This window comes from Camelus bactrianus, chromosome 25 (assembly GCF_048773025.1).
Source record: "Camelus bactrianus isolate YW-2024 breed Bactrian camel chromosome 25, ASM4877302v1, whole genome shotgun sequence".
Lineage (NCBI taxonomy): Eukaryota > Metazoa > Chordata > Mammalia > Artiodactyla > Camelidae > Camelus > Camelus bactrianus.
Genome location: NC_133563.1, coordinates 11547083 through 11566867, shown reverse-complemented (window position 1 = coordinate 11566867; position 19785 = coordinate 11547083). Strand labels below are relative to the sequence as shown.

Sequence of the window (19785 nt, the reverse complement as noted above, 5' to 3'; positions counted from 1 at the left end):
TCTTTAAGCCATTTTGAGTTTATTTTTGTGTATGGTGTGAGGGAGTGTTCTAACTTAATTGATTTACATGCTGCTATCCAGTTTTCCCAGCACCACTTGCTGAAGAGACTGTCTTTTCTCCATTGTTTATTCTTGCCTCCTTTGTGGAAGATTAATTGACCATAGGTCTGTGGATTTACTCCTGGGCTCTCTGTTCTGCTCCATTGAGCCATATGTCTGTTTTTATGCCAATGCCATGCTGTTGTGATTACTGTAGCTCTGTAGTATTGTCTGAAGTCTGGGAGGGTTATTCCTCCAGCTTCATTCTTTTTCTTCAATATTGCTTTGGCAATTCTGAGTCTTTTGTGATTCCATTTACATTTTAGGATTGTTTGTTCTAATTCTGTGAAAAATGTTGAAGTGTGCTTTTAAGCCCACCCTGCTCTGCAGGGAAAGAGTCTTGTTTCCAAAATGACCATTCTGAGTTTTCTGTTTTAAATTAGATTTAGCGGAGCAGCTTTTGGCAATCACGTACTCTCTTCTGTTTTCCTTCTCTCTTTTTGGAAATATGGGGCTGAATGGGGGTCGTGATCTAGGCCTGGCTGTGCAGAGGGCTGGGACTCTCCGACCTGTGCCTGCTGCCCTGGCTGAGCTCTGCTAGGAGCCAGCTTCCCTCTGCCGACACATGTACTGAAAGCAGAAGTTGTCTTCTGAAACCTCCTCGACCAAGATTTCCCCAAACTGCTGGTGTATTAAAACAAAGCTACCGTGTGAAACACCAAGCGGGGGATCCAAGGCCTCAGTCAAGCTCACCTGTTCCTCCTCAGTCTCTAAGCCACGCCCCCTGCCTTTCGCCTTCGTGATCAGGGACAACCTGTCTGCTGGCTGAGTCTCCGCAGCTCTGAGAGCTTGCTTATAACCCTTCTGTGGGTCCTTGACAGCAGTGGCCCTAGCGTTTCCTCTCCAGGCCACCCTAGCCACATCCAACTCCAGATTAAACCATCCTCTGAACTGCAGTCACCTGTCTATAAAGTGGAGTTGTACTCATCCCTGCCCCCGGGGTGGTTTGGAGACCTAGGTGACAGAATGCCTGGAAAGCATTTATGCTCTGCCCGACACGTAGAATGTATGGAAAAATTGCATGTGGGATGTGGTCACATTCCCCACCTTATCATCCCATTTTGGCCTTTAAGATATTTTTTGGAAGTTGTGAATTGATGTAAATCAGAAGCAGAATACAATAGAGGCTTCTCCTCCTCCTCCTTGGCATCCTGCAAGACACACCCCTCTATCCCTGGTGCTCAAAGACTTGGGGACGGTCTGATCTCTGTCCCCACAACTCTGTGTCCACACCTCTGTCCCTGCTTCTCTCAGTGCGGGCTTTTCTCTGGATGTGAGGAGTAGGGCTTTTCAGCTGGACAGAGCAAAGTCTTAAGTCCTCAGACCAGCATTCATAGCTCACACAGGAACTTGGCCACCTTCCAGCACCAGCCCAAGAAAAGCCTTGTTCTTTCCTGCAGGGTCCCACAATGAACAGAAGAAACATGAATTCGTTCAGCACTTAGCACCTCCCCTGTGTCAGGCACTACCTAGAAACTGGGGAAACATCAGTGCACAAAGTAGGTGTATTTCAGCCCTCTTGGAGCTTATGTTTTAGCTGGGGAGGGCAGTGGGGACAGTAAACCAGTATTATGAATAAACAGAAGTGAGCTAACACAAAATAATCTGATAGCAGATGATCCCACCACACTGGCATATGCCAGATTAAAAATATATATGTACTTTTTCCCAGTGGTGATTTAATTTAATTCAGACCAGAATGGCCATGATGACTACTCTCTAAGGCCATTGGGGCTGGTCATAGAATTCTGCAGAGATTTGTAGAAGCTTATATTTAAAAAAAAAAAAAAAAAAAGCAAAAAGCAAAAAACAAAAAACCCTGCATAAGCAGAGGAGCAGGCCTCGGAAAATCTGCCCAGTGCCCACAGTCACATGTGGAGAAGGTTGACCTCATACAAATGTTTGACTACGTTCTGCAAATCTGAAACCAGAGAAAATGCCAAGGATAAAAGGCATTTCATGGGAAGCCAGTAAAAACTGGTTCAGAAACTTTAAAAAGAGCCAGCCTGCACAACATAAAACACCGAGAGAAAGAATCCACCTCAGCGGACCTCCGCCCTGTGGTAGCTTTCCCCAGGCACTGAGGCTGGTTCTGGGGCGAGCTACCTGAAGGAGAACGCATATGCTTCTCCACGAATGAATCCTGTGCACTGAGGAACAGATGCCTTCTAGGCCTTCATTTGCTGTAGATATTTACTCACACGCACACGCACACCCAGCCACTGAAAGTGTTTCTTCTAATCCCTAATTTTTATGGGAACTTAATCTTCCCTTCAGAGATTCTGCTTGCCATGAAACACTCCAGCTCCAATTCCCTGCTTGGCCAATGTTTATTGTCCTTTGAGAGTCAACTTATATGTCACCCCCTCCTGAGAAGCCAGACTTGACTGGTCTAGGATATACCCTTCACCACCCCCACCCCACCCCACCCCCGCCGTGACTTCCTTTCAGTAGGAAAGGAAGAGCTAAATATAATTTATTTAGTTTAAGCAGAACTAAATATAATTGGAAATTATCTCTTTCACTCATTCATTCCCTTGCTCGCTTGTTTATTGTATGTCTGTCTCTCTGAGAAGATAAGCTCCATGGGAACAGAAAACTTAATCTTGCTCACTCTCTCCCCAGTTCCTAAACCACTGTTTGGCAAGAGTGAACGTTCAATAAACATTTGCTGAATGAACAAATGAAAACCTGTCAGATTTCATTTAGCAGAGCAGCTTTGATTTTGCTGCTACCTCAAGCAACCATCTTATTTCCCTTCCTTATTTCCACATCCAGTGTTCTGCCTTCATTTTTGATCACTCTTCCCTCAGTCTGACTTCATATCTGGCCCCATCACCTCCTTAAAGCAGGTCACTTGAAGGTCAACTCTGTCTCCTTCAAGGTCAGACTCAGTGGCATTTCCTTGGCCTCAGTTTCTTTGACTTATCTCCAGGTTTGGTGCTGAGGAAACTTCCTGAGATGTTTCTCATGGATGTGACCCCCGTAAACTTTGCTTTTCTATGTGTATTTATTTTGCCTCCTTAAGTGTATAGTCTTCCTACGGGTTCCTTAAAATTCTGTCCTTACAGCTTTGCTTTTTCATTCTCCTCTGTCCATCATTTTATCTGTTGCTCATTCCTCATCTTAGGTTTCCATCTTGGATGATACACATGAGAGTCAGAACAGCAGTTCACAAATGGCAGTTCTTTTGCCCTAGGCACATGCAGAATTATTTTACTGCATTCTCCTGAGCTCAGGGATGATTATGTGACTTGCTTTTGCCAATGAAATGTGAGGGGAGAAAGGCACATGTTTTATGGCAGCAGTTTTATGGACTGGTGCTTGGTTGGCCGTGTTCCCTTCACCCAGTCTCCATGATTACTGAGAGTACATCAAGATGCAGCCTCCATGAAACTGCATCCCTGAGTTATTAGGATGAACAGAGGCTCCTTGCTGAATTGTGACGGCCATGGAGTGTGAGTCATAAATAAGCACCACTGTTTCAAGCCGCTGGGATTTTAGTGCTGCTCGTTATGGCCACATAACCTGGCCTATCCTGACTGATACGACAACTCAATCTCTGCTTCTCCAACTGCCTTCGAGATTTCTATCTCGCTTTATTTAGAAGCACAACATATCTGTACTTACTATACTCATCATTTTCTTCCACAACTCAAACATACCACTCCCCCTGACTTTTCTATTTTGGTTAATGGCACCCATACTCTTCTCAAAACCTAAACTTTGTATATAATCAGTTACCACATTTTGTCCCTTCTTTCTTTTCACCCTGCTTTGCTGTTCCCATGAGTGCCCCCTGGGTTTAGCCTTGACTAGTACGCTCCTGAGTCAGCCCTAGACTGGTACACCTCTTGAGTCATCTCACTGCTTCCATTCCCTTCACTTTATGATCAACTCTTCTTCCTTTGTCATTGGCCATTCATGAATGTGATGAAGATAAATGTCTAGATCATATGGTTCCTTTGCTCAAAAACTTCAGTGTGTCCCCATTGTCTACTGAATAACTCAATCCTTGATCTGGCATTTAGGCTCTCTTTTTTCCCACCTCTCGTCTCCTCCTCTACTACTCCTTTGCATGGACCTTAGGTGAGCAATAAACTATGGAATTCACTATTCATGGGATATATGCTGAGCTAGTTTGCCTCTGGTGTGCTTAGAATTAATTCCCTGTCCTTGCTTTTCTTCCCACATGCCTGTCAAAACCCAAGTCCACTTTTGAAATCCTGCTGGGATGCCATTTTCTTCATAGGACCTTCTCTGATCATGCCAACCAAAAGTGACCCCACTCTCTCCTGAGCCCTTGGCTGCTTGCTCTGCTCTGCTTCTTACTGTCACAGTAATTCCTGCAGAAGTCTCTTTTCCCCTACAGTAAGCTTTCTCCTTGAAGTCACCATTATCCTGAACACCTTTGGTCTCCCCAACAGAGCACAGTCCCTAACTTTTGTTGTTTTTCCATAAACATTAGTGGAGGGAAGAAGCACCAGGACATGGCCTCAATTCACAGAAAAGTTGTGTGACTAAGTGAAGTGAATTCACAAGCAGACAAAGCAGAAAGCTGTATCAAGTCTACGCAATAATTAGTGTTACTGTTTTTTGGTTTTGCATCATATAAAAAATGGGCCGCCATCGTTGGGTTATGAGATTTCATTTTATGTGAATTAGAGATGTACTGCTGGTGATAACCACCTAAATATTGGAAGCATCTGTCGCTCACCATCATTAGCTTCTCCCAGTATAGTTTATTAAAGAAATACTCTCAGACCCCAACTGTATACTTAAGGTTGTTTATTTATAGCATAGCAAGTACTGGAGAAGTAACTGGAAACTCTCAAATCTCCCTGCTGTCATTTTTTTTTCCAGGGGAAAAAAGTAATTATTACTGAAATGGCTCCTTTATAGTCCACTCCCTGCTTTTGGGTATCAGCTCCCCAGTACACCCATCTAACTCTGGAGATACAGATGATACAGTGTTATAAAGAAAATGAGTGACCACAGTGCTGATGACTCCCTAGAGATGGGAAACATTAATAGAGACAAACATGAACTTGCTCTGAGAATTCTCCCTATCAGTGGTTCTTAAAGTGTAGTCCCCAGATCACTGGCACCAGCAGCACCTGGACACTTGTTGGAAAGGCAAGTTCTTGAGCCCTTTCTCAGACCTACCAAATCAGAAACTCTGGCAATGGGGCCTAGATACTTGCATTTCAACAAGGTCGTCTTGGTAATTCTGATAGGCACTCACGTTTGAGAAGCACGCTCTCTATTGTTTGTTAAGACCTAAAGTCAAGAGAATTGAGTAGATTTCAATACCCAGGATGGCCAGGAGATGTCACTGGGTTTTAGACTGCAAATCTGTTCTCAGTAAATTAGGCCTATTTCTGCATTGATGCAGTTTTTTGTTGTATGTGTGTGTTTAATGCAAGTATTGGTACGAACATTTTTGATGAAAATATTAATGTTACAGCTTAACAAATACTCTGAATTATACATTATGTTACAGTTTTAGCTTGTCTTGGGTTAAATAGACTTATTCAAAATAGCTTAAATAAGGGTGAGGGAGGTTAATGTGAGGAATCGGGCGTGGTAAATAGGGAAATCTCTTGGATATCTAAGAAGAGGTGATCTTCAATAGGATGGGGCCTCACATAGTCTAGCTGATGGATGGTTCTGAATTCAAGACTGGTCCAAGCATCCTCACAGAGCTATAATTCTGCACCATGATTGTGATGCAATTACAGCCTTGTATGTTTGGGTTTTTTTGTTTTTTCCCCTACTGTCAGTTAATGTCCTCTGTTTAATCATGTTTCTTATGCTCCACAGTTTGGGGTTGCAGGGCTAATTATTTCAATGTCTTTCTTTTGAAAGAAAGAGTATGATGGGGCTGACTTACCTTTTTGGTGCCACATTATTGGTCATTTTTGGTGAAAGTCAAGTACTTAACCACACAGACATCAGCTCATCAGAATGAAGAATCAATCTGTTAGAATGGGGTGCCAACCAGTTAGAATGGGCACTGACCGAACACATCTGATATGGCTGTAGCAGTGCGTACCCGCTGAATATCAGGCTGAAAAATGGCTGTGTGGATTTGTCTCTTTAGAATGGACTTTGGTTAGAGTAAAAAGATCCATATAAATAGAAACTGGGAGTGGGGCAGGGTTGGGCTCAGTATCATAACCACAGAGCTCAGCACAGTGCCTGGCACATAGTTGAAACTCATTTAATGTTTAACAGGACGTATTTTGGAAAACTGTATTTCTAGATATTTAAATAATACCCATAAATATACTTAAAATTCAAGCTATAAATCAAATTAAATATATTGTTCCTTTCTTATATAAATGGCCTTTGATTCTCCTTGTCTGTTTCTCTTGCCCTAACCCCCGCCTCGCCAACATTCACACGGACCATTTCAACAACCTTCTAACTCATCTTGCTGTGTCTAGAATCTTTCTCTTAATACAACTTCTATGCTCTCTCTAAAGCACCTCTGTTCCAGTGTTTAAGTATTCCAGTCACTTATCCATTCTCCTGTCTGAGGATATGTTCATAAATAGGAAAATTATAAAGACATATGTAAAAGTAGTAAGTATAAATACAGGAAAGTAGTTGCCTTTGGAGGTACAAGGAGGAGTTAAGAGAAAGGTTCAACCTGGTAATGTAATTCTTTATATGTTTTTAATTTAAAAATTAAAATATTTTAAACATTTATTTTTTATAAAACACACAAGAGTTGATGTTATTGTGTTACTAGTTAGTAGGACTACTAATAAAATAAATAAATAACTTTTTTGTCAGAAGATTGGCTTCTAGCCATAAAAGTAAGTGTGGGACTTACCTTCCTTCCAAAAACAATGATAAAACTGAACAAGATATATGAAGCCACTATTTTCAGGTATGAAACAACACTCAGTGTAGGACTGTGAACTTGAAAGGAGGAAACTCAGGAAGTGAGCCCAGGGGCATTCTAGCTTTCTATCTGGGGACACTTTCCTGGCTCAGCATAAGGAGGTGCAAACCAAGCAGAGTTATCATCCTGCTGAGCTAGGGAGTCAGGGAGATGAGTTCTGGGCTGCTGAAGCAGCTGGAAGTTTTGGACAGAGTACCTGAGAAAAGGGAGCTGTACCAAGAGGTGACCTTAAAAGTCGGCATGATAATTCACCTCAATTCCTTGGCTGAAGACCAGACAATGTAGGAAAAGGCTAGACTTTAGAGATCAAGTATTTTGAGGCTTTTAGCTGAAAGATGATGCTGGGAGATGTTGGAATTTTAGACCAGCTAGAGTGGAAACACCTTGCTGAATACTTCACATGTTCAGTTGTTACTCCAGAAAGACTGTGCCCTTTGAATGAGAGCCATGCTCTAAGACTGGGTTCAAAACTGAAATAGACCTGCCCTAACAAGTCTGACAGGACTAAAAGACTCCACCAATCACTTAATAGTAATTTAAATACAAAGAGACACACACCTAGGTACAGGGTAATCAAACTGCTGAAAACCAAAGATGAAAAGAAAATCTTAAAGCAGTCATATTTAAAAAAATGCATGTTTACACAGGGAACTATATTCAATATCTTGTAGTAACTTGTGTTGAAAAAGAATATAAGAATGTTAAAAAAATAAGAATATAAGAATGAATATATGTATGTTCATGTATGACTGAAGTATTATTGAAATTGGCATAACATTGTAAACTGACTACGTCAATAATATATATATATATATATATATATATACAAAATATATATTTTTTAAAAGGGGAAAAAAGTATGAATAATGAGTGACTTATCACAAATAATGGAGGCCAGAAGGCAATGGACTGACACCTTAAAGTTCTGCAAGAGGAGGAAAAATACCCCAAAACACTGAGTCTGTTTCTATTTTGTTAATAAGTTAATTTGTGTCTTTTTTTTAGAGTCCACATATAAGTGATATCATATGGTATTTGTCTTTCTCTTTCTGACTTACTTCACTTGATATAATCACCTCCAGGTCTATCCATGTTGCTGCAGATGGCATTATTTCATTCTTTTTTATGGCTTTGTAGTATTCCATTGTGTATATATTCCACATCTTCTTTATCTGGTTATCTGTCGATGGACACTTAGGTTGCTTCCATGTCTTGGTTGTTATAAATAGTTAACCCCACTTTATGACAAAAGCTTTTAGCAAATTAAGAATAAAAGGGAATTTCCTCAATATGATAAGGAGCATCTGTAATAATCCTACAGATAACATAATGCTTAACGGTTAAATATTGAACACTTCCTCTGTAAGACTAGAAGTCTTGGGCAGGACTTCCAGGAAAGTTTCAAAGATACAGATTTCCCTTGCTATCACAGAGTAGAGCATTCCTGTGGAACCTTCATAAGCTGAAATGACTTAAAGCAAAGAAGCAATTACCTTAGGACACATCTTGCTAATGGGTGCACAAAATAAATTGAGATAAAGGAAGATGCTCACAGACACAGTTCAAAGCTATGGTGGCTTGATTCTGAGATGCTGAGTGTAGTTCCTGGGGAAGGAGCTTGGCAGTGCCACTTTTGCTCTGTAAGGGCTCACTGCAGAACAGATGCTGAACAGTTTCTGCTTTCGCCTTTTTTCGTAAGAGTGAAAATCTTCTTTGGATTTCTTTCAGTTAGGAAAACAGTCCTAATTTAGGTCCTTCCTAATAGTGAAGTGGTATATAGTGGGGTATACATGTAGTTCTCCACCTGATGGGTGCCCTTTGCACCTCCTGCAGAACTAGATTTTTGTTTTTGTGAGTTGGGATTATTTCTCTAATGGTCTTGAGGCACCAAGTTTGCACCTAAAGGTTGACTAGATGGTCAACATTGAGTGCTCATTCAGAACTCGGAATATTCAGGATCAGTCGATCCCCTATCTGCTCCACTCCACTCTCCCATACCACCAAAGCATTGGCGGCTTTTGGGGCCGTTTTGAGTTTTGTTTGGTTAGTTTTGTTTATTATGCCACAAGCAACTTATATAAGCTTCATGGCTATTAGCACACAAAGTTCTTGGCTATAATAAATCAAGAATGAACTAGGCAACAGCCGTCTTTTCCCACAAGTTCCAGTATTTCTGCAGCAAGAGCTTGAAATTTGCTCATAAAAGCTTATGATTGCCTAATAGTTTCTTGCTACCATGCTGTTCACCTCTCCCAGATAGGGTCCGAGTCATCAGTGGGTCTGGGTCTGGGTACCCCAGTGTGTCATCAGGGCCCCACTGGAGTCTTCAAGGACCCTGCTGTCCTTGGGTGGGCACACACGAAGCCTGTTGTCCCTGCAGCCCACCAGCCAGACCTACGACAGAGAGGAGCCCAGATGCTGGAGATGAGACCCAGGAAAAAGCCTGGCCTACTTCTTGCTTAGGAAACACCTGGGGAAGCTGAGTGATCAGGAATGCAAGGTCTGCCTCTGAGGATTCTGAGGTCGCCCTGCTCCCATCTTGAGTTATCTTCCAGGGGTTGGAACTTACCCTCCCACTGCTGACGCTCCAGGACACACAGAGCCAGCCCATATGGATGAACTCTCCTAGGGTGTTTTCAGAGTCCTAGCTTTTGGATGACTGCCCAGCTCTGCCTGCCCAGCTGCTCCCTTCTGAGAAGGCCCTGAGCTGCCTGACTGCTTGAGATTCCTCACTGGGGTCTTCCTTTTATGCAGCCCTGACAGTGGACTGCTGAATCCATTGGGGGTCCTTTCTTTTTTTATGGAAGTATAGTTGATTTACAATGTTGTGTTGATTTCTGGTGTACAGCATAGTGATTCATTTACATATATGTGTACATATATTCCTTTTTGTATTCTTTTTCATTATAGGCCATTACAAGATACTGAAGACAAATCCCTGTGCTAGACAGTAGGACCTTGTTGTTTATCTGCTTTATATATAATAGTATCTGCAAATCTTGAACTCGCAATTAACCATAAGTTTGTTTTCTATGTCTTTGAGTCTGTCTCTGTTTTGTAAGTAAGTTCATTTGTGTTTTTTTTTTTTGATTCCATATATAAATGGTATCATACAGTATTTAAAAATTTTTTTTGAGGTACTAGGGATAGAACCCAGGACCTCGTGCATGCAAAGCTCCCACTCTACCACAGAGCTATTACCCTCCCCACCACTGGGGGTGCTAGACAAGGTCTGCTACTAGGGAGCTCAGCAGAACTACCTTCAAATCCAGCAGCTGGTTCCCCAGCTTGGCCCTGAATGTCCAGACAAAATTATTTGTTTCCTTAGGAGAGCTTGTACCTTTGAGGAGACAGATTAGCAAAGGGTAAATCGTTTTCAAGACATTCTGATCAGTTGTTTTCTCATAATAGTTGGCATTTGTGAGCTTATTTTATACCCTCATAGTGCTCTGTGTTCTACATACGTTATCTTATTTAATACTTATGACAACTCGATGAATTTCTATTTTGCAGCTGTGGGTAGTGAGACTCAGAGAATATACATCATATTGTCGAGGCTGAACACTAAGTGGCAGAACCAGAAACCAGTGAGTAGAGTATAATTCTAAAACAAACAAACAAACAAAAACCCAAACTTGTTTGTTACGTAGAAGTTAGTCATTTACACTCTTGGGAGTAAGTCACCATTTCATTTTATAGTTATGATAGTGAAGAAAGAAGGTGTAATGGGGGAGAACAAATCTGACTCCAGATTGGATCTGTTTCTTGTATTTTTAACTTTTGTATTCCATTGCTTTTTCTCCAAGTTAATCACTAAAGGGGTGTTGCCTATAAGCTTAAATCATACATAATGGCCCATCTCTGGAAACCCAGCCTCCCAGGTAATGAGTGTTAAGTTAAAATATCTTTGTTTAGCTCACGGGAAACATCCTGACCAGGCTCACCTGTGAATGACTTCAGGCAAGAAGAAATTAACACGTCCCCTCCCCTCCGGAGGCTGACCGGAAGCAGGAAGTGTTTGACTTTACTCCCTCCCCTTTTAGTATAAAAGAAGCCTGAATTCCAACTCAGGCAAGATGGTTCCCTGGGATACTAGTCCACCGGCGCCTTGGTGAGCTGGCTTTCCAAATAAAGTTGCTGTTTCTTGCCCCAACAACTTGTTTGTTGGTCTGCCTTGTGGCAAGTAGAACACGTTTAGTACTCGTTAACAAATTTTGGTAAAGCCAGTTAGGAGCTTTGTTTCTCGGGGACACCTGGCCCCAACTGGGGAATTTTCAGGTAAGGCCCTAGCAGCTACCGGGACCACGTGTCCTGATGATCTGCCCTTCAAAATTCCCTGAAGCGGCACCTGCTGCTCCAGCGCTTGGCAGTTGGAGCGAGGAAGTCAACGTCAGGGACCTGATGAGCTCAGTACAGTAGGTAAGTCACTCTGGTGTGTACAGCCAGAAACGTTATTTCCTCTCTGTTTGGGGCTTTTTCCTCCAGAATAAGCCAATTTGTTTTGTATTTGAGTGGCATACCCTGTTGGAAAGAGGAATTAGTTTCTGGACTTTTACCTGATTTATGAACCGGTTCCTTTCCTCGGATGCTGGCATTTGTATGCGCCGTTTGTGTTTTGTATTTCTGTCTTTAAAAAGTAGAGAATGTTTCCGCTATTCCTTAACAGAGTCCTCTGAAGCACACGTTGGATGAGTAGTCTGTTACAGCTAGGAGCCCAGGACTGACAGGAAGATGGTATTTTACGGCGACATTGTGTGGCCGCAGCACCTATTAGGGGCTCCATAGGGGTTTAGGCAGGGCTTTCCTGGGACCCCGTGAACCACGTACTCCCACCTTTGCTGTGTTAATTACGTCGTTGGTGGTCTCCTGGGTGGTTGTTAAACGTAAAACTCCAAGACCAAACTTGAGGGTTTATTTAGGGTTTTCTGTTTTCCCTTTGGGTTTTTTCTTTCATTTGTTTTGGTACTGTTTCTCCATTTACAGCCAAATGACATGCTTAAAATGTTACTGATTCACATGGAGGAAAGGAACGGAAACAAACAAACAGAAACCTGTCTGTTCTTATCCAAGAGGGGAACATTCCCAGGGCGAAGGGAAAGAGTCCACTTGGTTCCTTAAATCACCGAAAGCCTCATCACGGAATTCAGCACGGTTGGTTGATGCCAAGGCAAAAGGCATCCTTTTAGTGCTTAGAGATGATCAATTGCTATTTATGGTTTTACGGTGGCTTTCAAATGGCTCTGTAGCTATTCTGTGAAGAAACAGGGAAGAATGATGAAATCCTTTATGTGCAAGTGTTTGTGCTGTTATATCAGAGAAAATAAAAGGAAAGGAACGAGAGTGAGGATATGTTGCTTCAAGCCTAACTCCACCTGAGCTAGCTGTCCCAGCCACTCTGGCCATGAGGCCAATATATCCATCCCTTCCACCACCTCCTGCTCCCATCCAGCCCCAGTTCCTGACACTGGGGCTCAGAATTTCCCCTCCTTATAGGGATCAGTTAGAAAATCCTGTGTTAGTTCCTGGGGCACGAGGACCTGGTCTGATAATGCCATCTAAGACATGACAGGGCACCTAATTTGGCCCAGGAGCCACTCCTGGGGCAGGGCAATTTCCATCACTGTTGATGCGTGTAGGGGCTAAATGCGAACAACCAGCCAGCTGTGTTTCTCAGACTTGTTTAACTGGATCACAATCCTTATAGAGAGGATCCTCTACACCTGAAGCCCACTTGGCAGCACCCACAGCTGAACCAAATCGAGACCCCATGGAAGGAGGAATGCCCTTATTAGAACAGTACTTATTTGTGCATCTTGGCAGGGCTTTGAAAGGGGAACCAAAGCGAAAGAGTTCGAATAAAATTTAAGAAATTCAGCAAATACTTCAATTAAAGAAAAAATCCCTCTGAATTTTGGAAAGGATTTATCAGGCCTATAGATGTTATACTAACGCAGATTCTGAGGTCCCTGAAACTATTAGAATGGTAAGTTAGACCTTTTTTGGTGGGGGGCAGTGCCTCACATATCAGGAGAAAGTTGCAAAAATTAGATGGTGCCTTTGGATTGAATCCTTATCAGTTGGTAGGCGGTTGGTTTTAAAGTGTTCAACGACAGCGAATCATGAAAGAAGATACAAAATGAAACAGGACTTCTCCGGCAGCAGCGTTGGATTCCCAGAAGGCGATTGCTGAAGGGAGGTAAGCCACCAATGGGGAAGGAACAATGCGCCTACCGTAAGCAGGAAGGGCATTGGAAAGCAGGTTACCCTGGGCTAAAACATAAGAAGGAAAATAATAAAAGAAAGATGGGAGCCTCTCGTGTGGTAGAGAGAGAGGAACACTCTGAATGAAGATCCCCAGAGGCTCCCGTGGACTTGAGGTGCCCAATTCCAATTTCCCCACAGCAGCACCTGATAAAATTGACAGTAGGGAATGAGCTGATTAACTTTCTGATAGACTTCACCCTGAAACCAAGTTTCTTAGATATGTCAGAGTCTCCAGTCCTGCTTTTGGGCTAAGATCTCCTTTGTAAATTAAATGCTCAAGTAACTTTTTCACCAGAACAGCTTGATGTCAGAGTCCCACCAGAACAACTTGACATCAGAGTCCCACCAGAACATGCTTTAAGTGTCCAGACGACGCTCATGGAAACTCCAGAAAAGGAGACGAGCTCTTCCCCCTTCAAGGTCTATGAAAAGGTAAGGCTAGGAGTGTGGGCTGATGGCACCCCATGGAAGGCCAAATATGCACTGGCAGGACAGATCCCATTAAAAAGGAATGCTGGGACACCTAATCTAAAACAGCATCCTGAGGCAAGAAGCCCAAGAGGGAATTCAGCCAACTCAAACTGTGAAAACAGGACTGATTAAACCCAGCAGTTCTCCATACAACACCCCTCTTCTCCAAAAAAGCCAGCCACACTCAGTGTATTGCTTTGTCTAAGCCCTGAGGGATACTGAGGCAGGCGAAGACTTGCACCCCATAGTGCCTAATCTATACACTCTGCTCACAACTATTTGGGAGAATACGGCAGGTTCTCAGTTGTGGATTTGAAAGATGCTTTTTTTTTTTTTTTTTTTTTGTATTCCTATTGCAGAAGAATCACAGCAGCTATTTGCTTTTGAATGGCAGGACCCAGAAACACAGTAGTCCAGTGTTGTTGGACAGTTCTCCCTCAAGGATTTAAGCGTTCTCCTACCTGGTCGGGGAAATGCTGGCTAGAGACTTTACAAACTTAATATTGGATGAAGGACTTTTACTCCAATACATAGGTGATTTGCTCATAGCAAGCCCTACATAGGGTAAATGTCTACAAAATACCATCAGAACCCTGAACCATGTGGCCAATTGTCTCCCAGAAAAGGGCCCAGATATGTAAGCAGCAGATCAGGTGTGTGGGCTTTGCCCTCTCCCAAGGACAGTGGGATCTTTTGCCTGACAGAAAATGGGCAGCTGCAGACTTGAACACCTAAGACCTTCAGACACCTGAAGGGGTTTCTGGGAATGGCAGGGTTCTATTGGATTTGGATCCTGAACTGTGAGCTCATAGTCAAGCACCTCCATAAAGTTTTCTTTTTTTCTCCATTTTCTTTTAAATTGAAATGTTGTGTCCATTTCTGGTATACAGCATGTTTCAGTCATACTTGTACATACATATATTCCTTTTCCATATTCTTTTTCATTATAAGTTACTACAAGATACTGAATATAGTTCCCTGTGCTATGGGGTTTTTAAGACGTGATCTGTTTACAATAGCCAAGACATGGAAGCAACCTAAATGTCCATCAGCAGATGACTGGATAAAGATGTGGTATATTTATACAATGGATACTACTCAGCCATGAAAAAGAACAAAATAATGCCATGTGCAGTAACATGGATGGACCTGGAGGTTGTCAAAGTGAAGTCAGAAAAATACCATATGATATCACTTATATGTGGCGTCTAAAAAAAAGACACAAATGAACTTATTTATAAAACAGAGGCTCATAGACATAGAAAACAAACTTATGGTTACCAATAGGGGAAGAAGATAGGGAGAAATAAACTGGGAGTTGGGGCTATGCAGATACACACTACTATATATAAAGTAAACAACAAGGCCCTACTGTATAGCACAAGGAACTATATTCAATACCGTGTAATGTCCTACAAAGAAAAAGTATGAAAAGGAATATATATGTACAACTGAATCATTATGCTGTACACCAGAAATTAACAAAACATTGTAAATCAACTATACTTCAATAAAAATAAAGGAACATGATCTTGAGCCTCTTACTTGGACTAAAAAGTGCCAAACAGCTTTTGAAACAATAAAAACAGAGTCTCAGCCTCAGCTTTGGGATTAACACATTAAAGAAACCTTTCAAATTATATGTCCATGAAAGACAAAGCATACGCCTTGGTATTAATTCAAGCTCTAGGGCTAAAAGCAACCCAGAGATTGCTGTCTGACCTGCCCAGATGGGGACTCAGCATAAGGGAGTATGCCCTACTGAGGACTGGCAATCAATGACTTTACTCAATGCCGCAGACATGGACACTTTTTCAGGATGGGTGGACGAACATCCCACCTGGACAAAAAGCCTCTGAAGTGGTTAAAACCCTCCTTTAAGGAAATTATCCCCTGTTCTGGTTTAAGGTGTTGAAACTGCATTCACCCTGGAGGCCACAATTAACTGGAAAAACTGAGAAAGTGAATCATACTTGAAGAGTATTGCTAAAATTTGTCAACAAGAGACTAATTTAAAGTGGGATAAGACCTGGTCAGTCGCCCTGCTACAGATCAGAGAGGGATAGGGCTCAAAGCCCTTGTACCCTGCCTTAGAAAGACAGAAACAAACTTAAATTAAGCCCCTTTGAAGTATTACATGGTAGGCCATTCCAGGTGTTTGCCCAGGAAGGGAAAATCTATAACCACTCTAAAAGGCATAGCAGTTGCCAATTATGTTAAAACTTTGAGCAGTATACTGAAAAATTCAGAGGCTATAAGGATGATTCCCCGGCAGGAGTAGTAATGGCCAAAAAGGCATGCACAAATCTAGGGAAAACGAATCATTCTAGTATTCCAACAAGAAAAAAGGGAAAGGCAAACAAAACAAATTATGTAACACATTAATTAAAAACAGTCTAATTCCAAAGAGGCTCCACTGATGAGCTCCTATGAGAAAAGGAGGCGGGGGCCCATAAGTGAGGGCAGCTTGGCATGTACCTATGGGAAGAGTGGCAGGAGGCTGAAGGTTAGAATACAGTGAGGCTAGAAAAATACCAAAGGTAATAAAAATGGCTCTTATAGGTCTTTTGGGGTCAAAGAGTTGTCAAAGGAAGAGGCAGACCCACTGCTCAGGGGTCATGGTAAAAGAAATGTTAAAACACTTTCTGATTATCTGCTGTTTCTCTTATCTGTAGCTGAGAGAAGAGTCTTCAACTGGAAATGGCAGAACAACAAAACCTAGGGAATAGGTGCCCATGATAAGGAAAAGACCGGCCATTGGTAAGTACCCATTTTACGCCAAGCCCATATTCATGTTCTAGTCAAATCTCAGTAATGACTCAGAGAAGTAGGTGTTGTTATAACCAGCAACTCCTTTCTCCCTCACATCTCACCCCTCAAACCTCTGTGCTTTGTTAGCACTTAGATTGCAGTAGGAGGGAAAAAATCAAGGTGGCAAATCGATATTTCAGCAAGTCATTTGAGAAAGGCCCTATGGATTCTCTGAGGATCAAGTGGGAAAATGTATGGTGGATGATCATAAGGTGAAATGGTTTTATAGTTGATTAAACAACCCAGATTGTCAGAGGACCCTGGTTTACATCTGAACATGCCACTTATCAGACGGGGGACTTTGCTCACATTATTTAAAATCTCTGAACTATACTTTTCTTATCTGCAAAATAAAGATAATACTATTTACTTCATAAGGACTAACAGATTATGTATGTTTAAGTCATTTTACAAACTATAATGTATTACATAACAATAACTATTGATGTCAACCAATATTACCAGTAGAGTGTTACAATGCTTTAATCTTGACCCTATTTCAGTTAACATTTTATCAAAGACATGGATGAAGGAGAGGAAACACCTTTATCAGATTTGCAGGTGACAGAGCTGACAGTGAAAGCTGATAACTTTGAGTCTTAATAATTTAGAGTTTATGATAGAGTTAGGGTAGTCATGATGACTTTGGCAGGCTGGAATATTTGACGAAACCAAAAAGAAGAAAAAATAGCATGAATGAACTTGTATATGTGCTTGGCTGAAAATAAAATTGCACAAGAACAAGATGAGGAAACTGTTCACATGAAGGAGGGTCTGGGAGGTTGGGTCACCCTCCAGCCCAGTCTGGAAGAGCTGTGTCAGGTGGCTGCAGAAAAAAGCAGCAGAATTACAGGTTGTGTTTATGCATGTAGAAGCCATAGTATAGTACACCTCTTGGGCCACTACCCATTTGGGGTCCTGTGTTTAATTCTGGCGACAACACATAAAGGACAAGCAAGTTGATCAGGTTCCCAGTAAATGACAAATGGTTGAAGGGATTAGAAGTAACTGGGAGACAGAAGAAGAGATAGTGGTAGTAATAATTACAATCACCATCACCACAGCAATGGTTAAGGTTTATTGAGTACTTACATGTCTAGAATTAATATCTGTTATCTCATTTAATCCTCTCAAAAGCCTTGTGAGGTGGGCGCCATTGTTATCCCCGCTTCTCTGTTCTATAGGTGATAAAGCAGACTTAGAATAGGTGGCTTGCTTAAGGTTCTGTAGCTAGTAAATGAGGAACATGAATTTGAGTGTTCTTATCTAGAACAGCTACTTGTAGCCAGCTTGCTATGCTGCTTTCCAAGAGTTGGGGAAAGTACGAGAGCCAACTTAAAATAGCTGAAGGACTATTGTGTGGGAAGATTAGCCCTTTTAACGATTTCTAGAAAGTAGAGCTAAGCCCAGGAAGTGTTCTATTCTAGACGGGAGATTTAGGCTAGGTGTTACAAAGGAGAGTCTGTTAGAGACTGGAATGGGCTGCATTGCTGAGTTTCTCTCTAGCTACTCACTAAGCAGAAGTTGGGCGGCCATCTCATAGGATTTCTCTTAATGCTATGAGACTGTCCTTGGTAACCTCAAAGACTCCTTAAAGGTTCTGAGATTCTGTTATCCTTGTCCTTGACCAAGTGTGTTAATTAGGACTTGTGATTCAAGGCAGGAACCCACCTAACTACAGCTAAAATCTATGGGTTCTCTTGGAAGAGCAAAGATGCGGCTGATCCTCAGTCGTAACAGAACCAGGAACATAAAACCTGCAGGACTCTCTCTTCAATTCTTGGCCCCACTGGGCTTTGTTGACTTTCTTCTCTTTCATCTCAATCCATTCTCTCTCATCTCAATCCAGTTTCCATCATATATCAGAAAATAGAGCTGCTGACAGCTACTGGCCTTCTTTTCTAATAGTTTCTGTCACTGGAGATGAACTGCTTTTTTGGTATCAAGGAAAACAAAACAAAAAATAACAACTCTTCACAGGCAAGGGTACAGACTGACCCATTTTGGGAGTTTGCACCCTTTATACCACCACCAGTTGGGGCCAGAAGAACGGGATTAGTTAGAAAATAGCAGGTCTCTTGGGAACACTATGGATGGATCAGAAAAGAAAGCATACTAAAGAAAATGGTCCCCTACCCCAAAGCAAAATGATGGGAAGCTGATACTCAAAACACATTGTAACTGACTATACTTCAATTAAAAATAAAATAAAATAAAATAAAATAAAATAAAATAAAATAAAATAGAATGATACATAAACTTTAAAAAACTAGGATATTAAAAAAAGGTATTAAGAACATCACGTGTTTAAAATCTTTTTGACTCAACCATATGCAAACTATGATCATAACTTTTAGGACTCAGGAATCTTTCATATTGATAACAGCAATGTTTCTGAGAACATTTGAAAGGGATATTCACTGTTAAGGCTGAGTATTTGGCACCTGTAATGTGCTTAGTGCTGAGCTAGGTGCTTTGCTGGCTACAGAAGAACCATAAGCCATGGTTCCTATATGTTCAATGACCTAACAATTAAATGGGATTAAGGACTGAGTAGCATTCTGAGAACCATTTTAAGTATAACTAGAGGACTAACCCTCATTGATGATCTCATTTACAAATAGTTCTCACATCAAGTCCAAGTTAAAACTATCTTCATGAAACACAGTGGTTCAGAAATACCCCAGGCTGCAGATATCTGTATCCACTTGTTAACTCATTTGTTCACTCACAGGCACTTGTTATGGACCCACCATCGTTTTAGACATAATATGTAGAATAATAAAAGTGGTGGTCACAGTTCCCTTCCCTCAGTTTCTTAACTGCTGTTCTCTCTGCCTGGAACATTCTTCACTTCACTTCCATCTCCCATTGCCATTAACTCCTTGTATTCAGCTCCTGTCCATTATTTTATAGATACATTAGCTTTCTTCCACTCTCTCAACTAGGGTGAAACACTGCTGTATATTCCCATAGCATCCTGGGGGCTCCCCCTTTGGAAAGTTACTGTACTTGTAACTTTTTACCCAATGTGCATCTTTTTTTTTAAATTAAATTGTAGTCAATTTACAATGTTGTATTAGTCTCTGGTGTAAAGCATATTGATTCAGTTATACACACATACACTTTTCTGTGTAGAAAAGGAGCCCAACTACACTGTTGGTGGGAATGTAATTTGGTGCAGCCGCTATGAAGGACAGTATAGAGATTCCTTAAGAAACTAAAAA

The 19785-nt window shown here is 41.6% G+C and overlaps 1 long non-coding RNA gene across 2 annotated transcripts in view; it reads left to right on the top strand.

Annotated features, from left to right (window-relative positions):
- The first annotated feature begins 2535 nt into the window (after window positions 1-2535).
- The window catches only part of LOC123617083 (uncharacterized), a 31630-nt gene continuing 14380 nt past the window's right edge, over window positions 2536-19785 (top strand). Inside the window, exons 1-3 of one of the 2 annotated variants that reach the window (XR_006725156.2) lie at window positions 2536-13208; window positions 13572-13708; window positions 16423-16507. This is a non-coding gene — a long non-coding RNA (uncharacterized LOC123617083). Of the gene's footprint in view, window positions 13709-16422; window positions 16508-19785 lie in introns of both variants that reach the window. The other variant, XR_012502140.1, reaches the window with a different exon arrangement.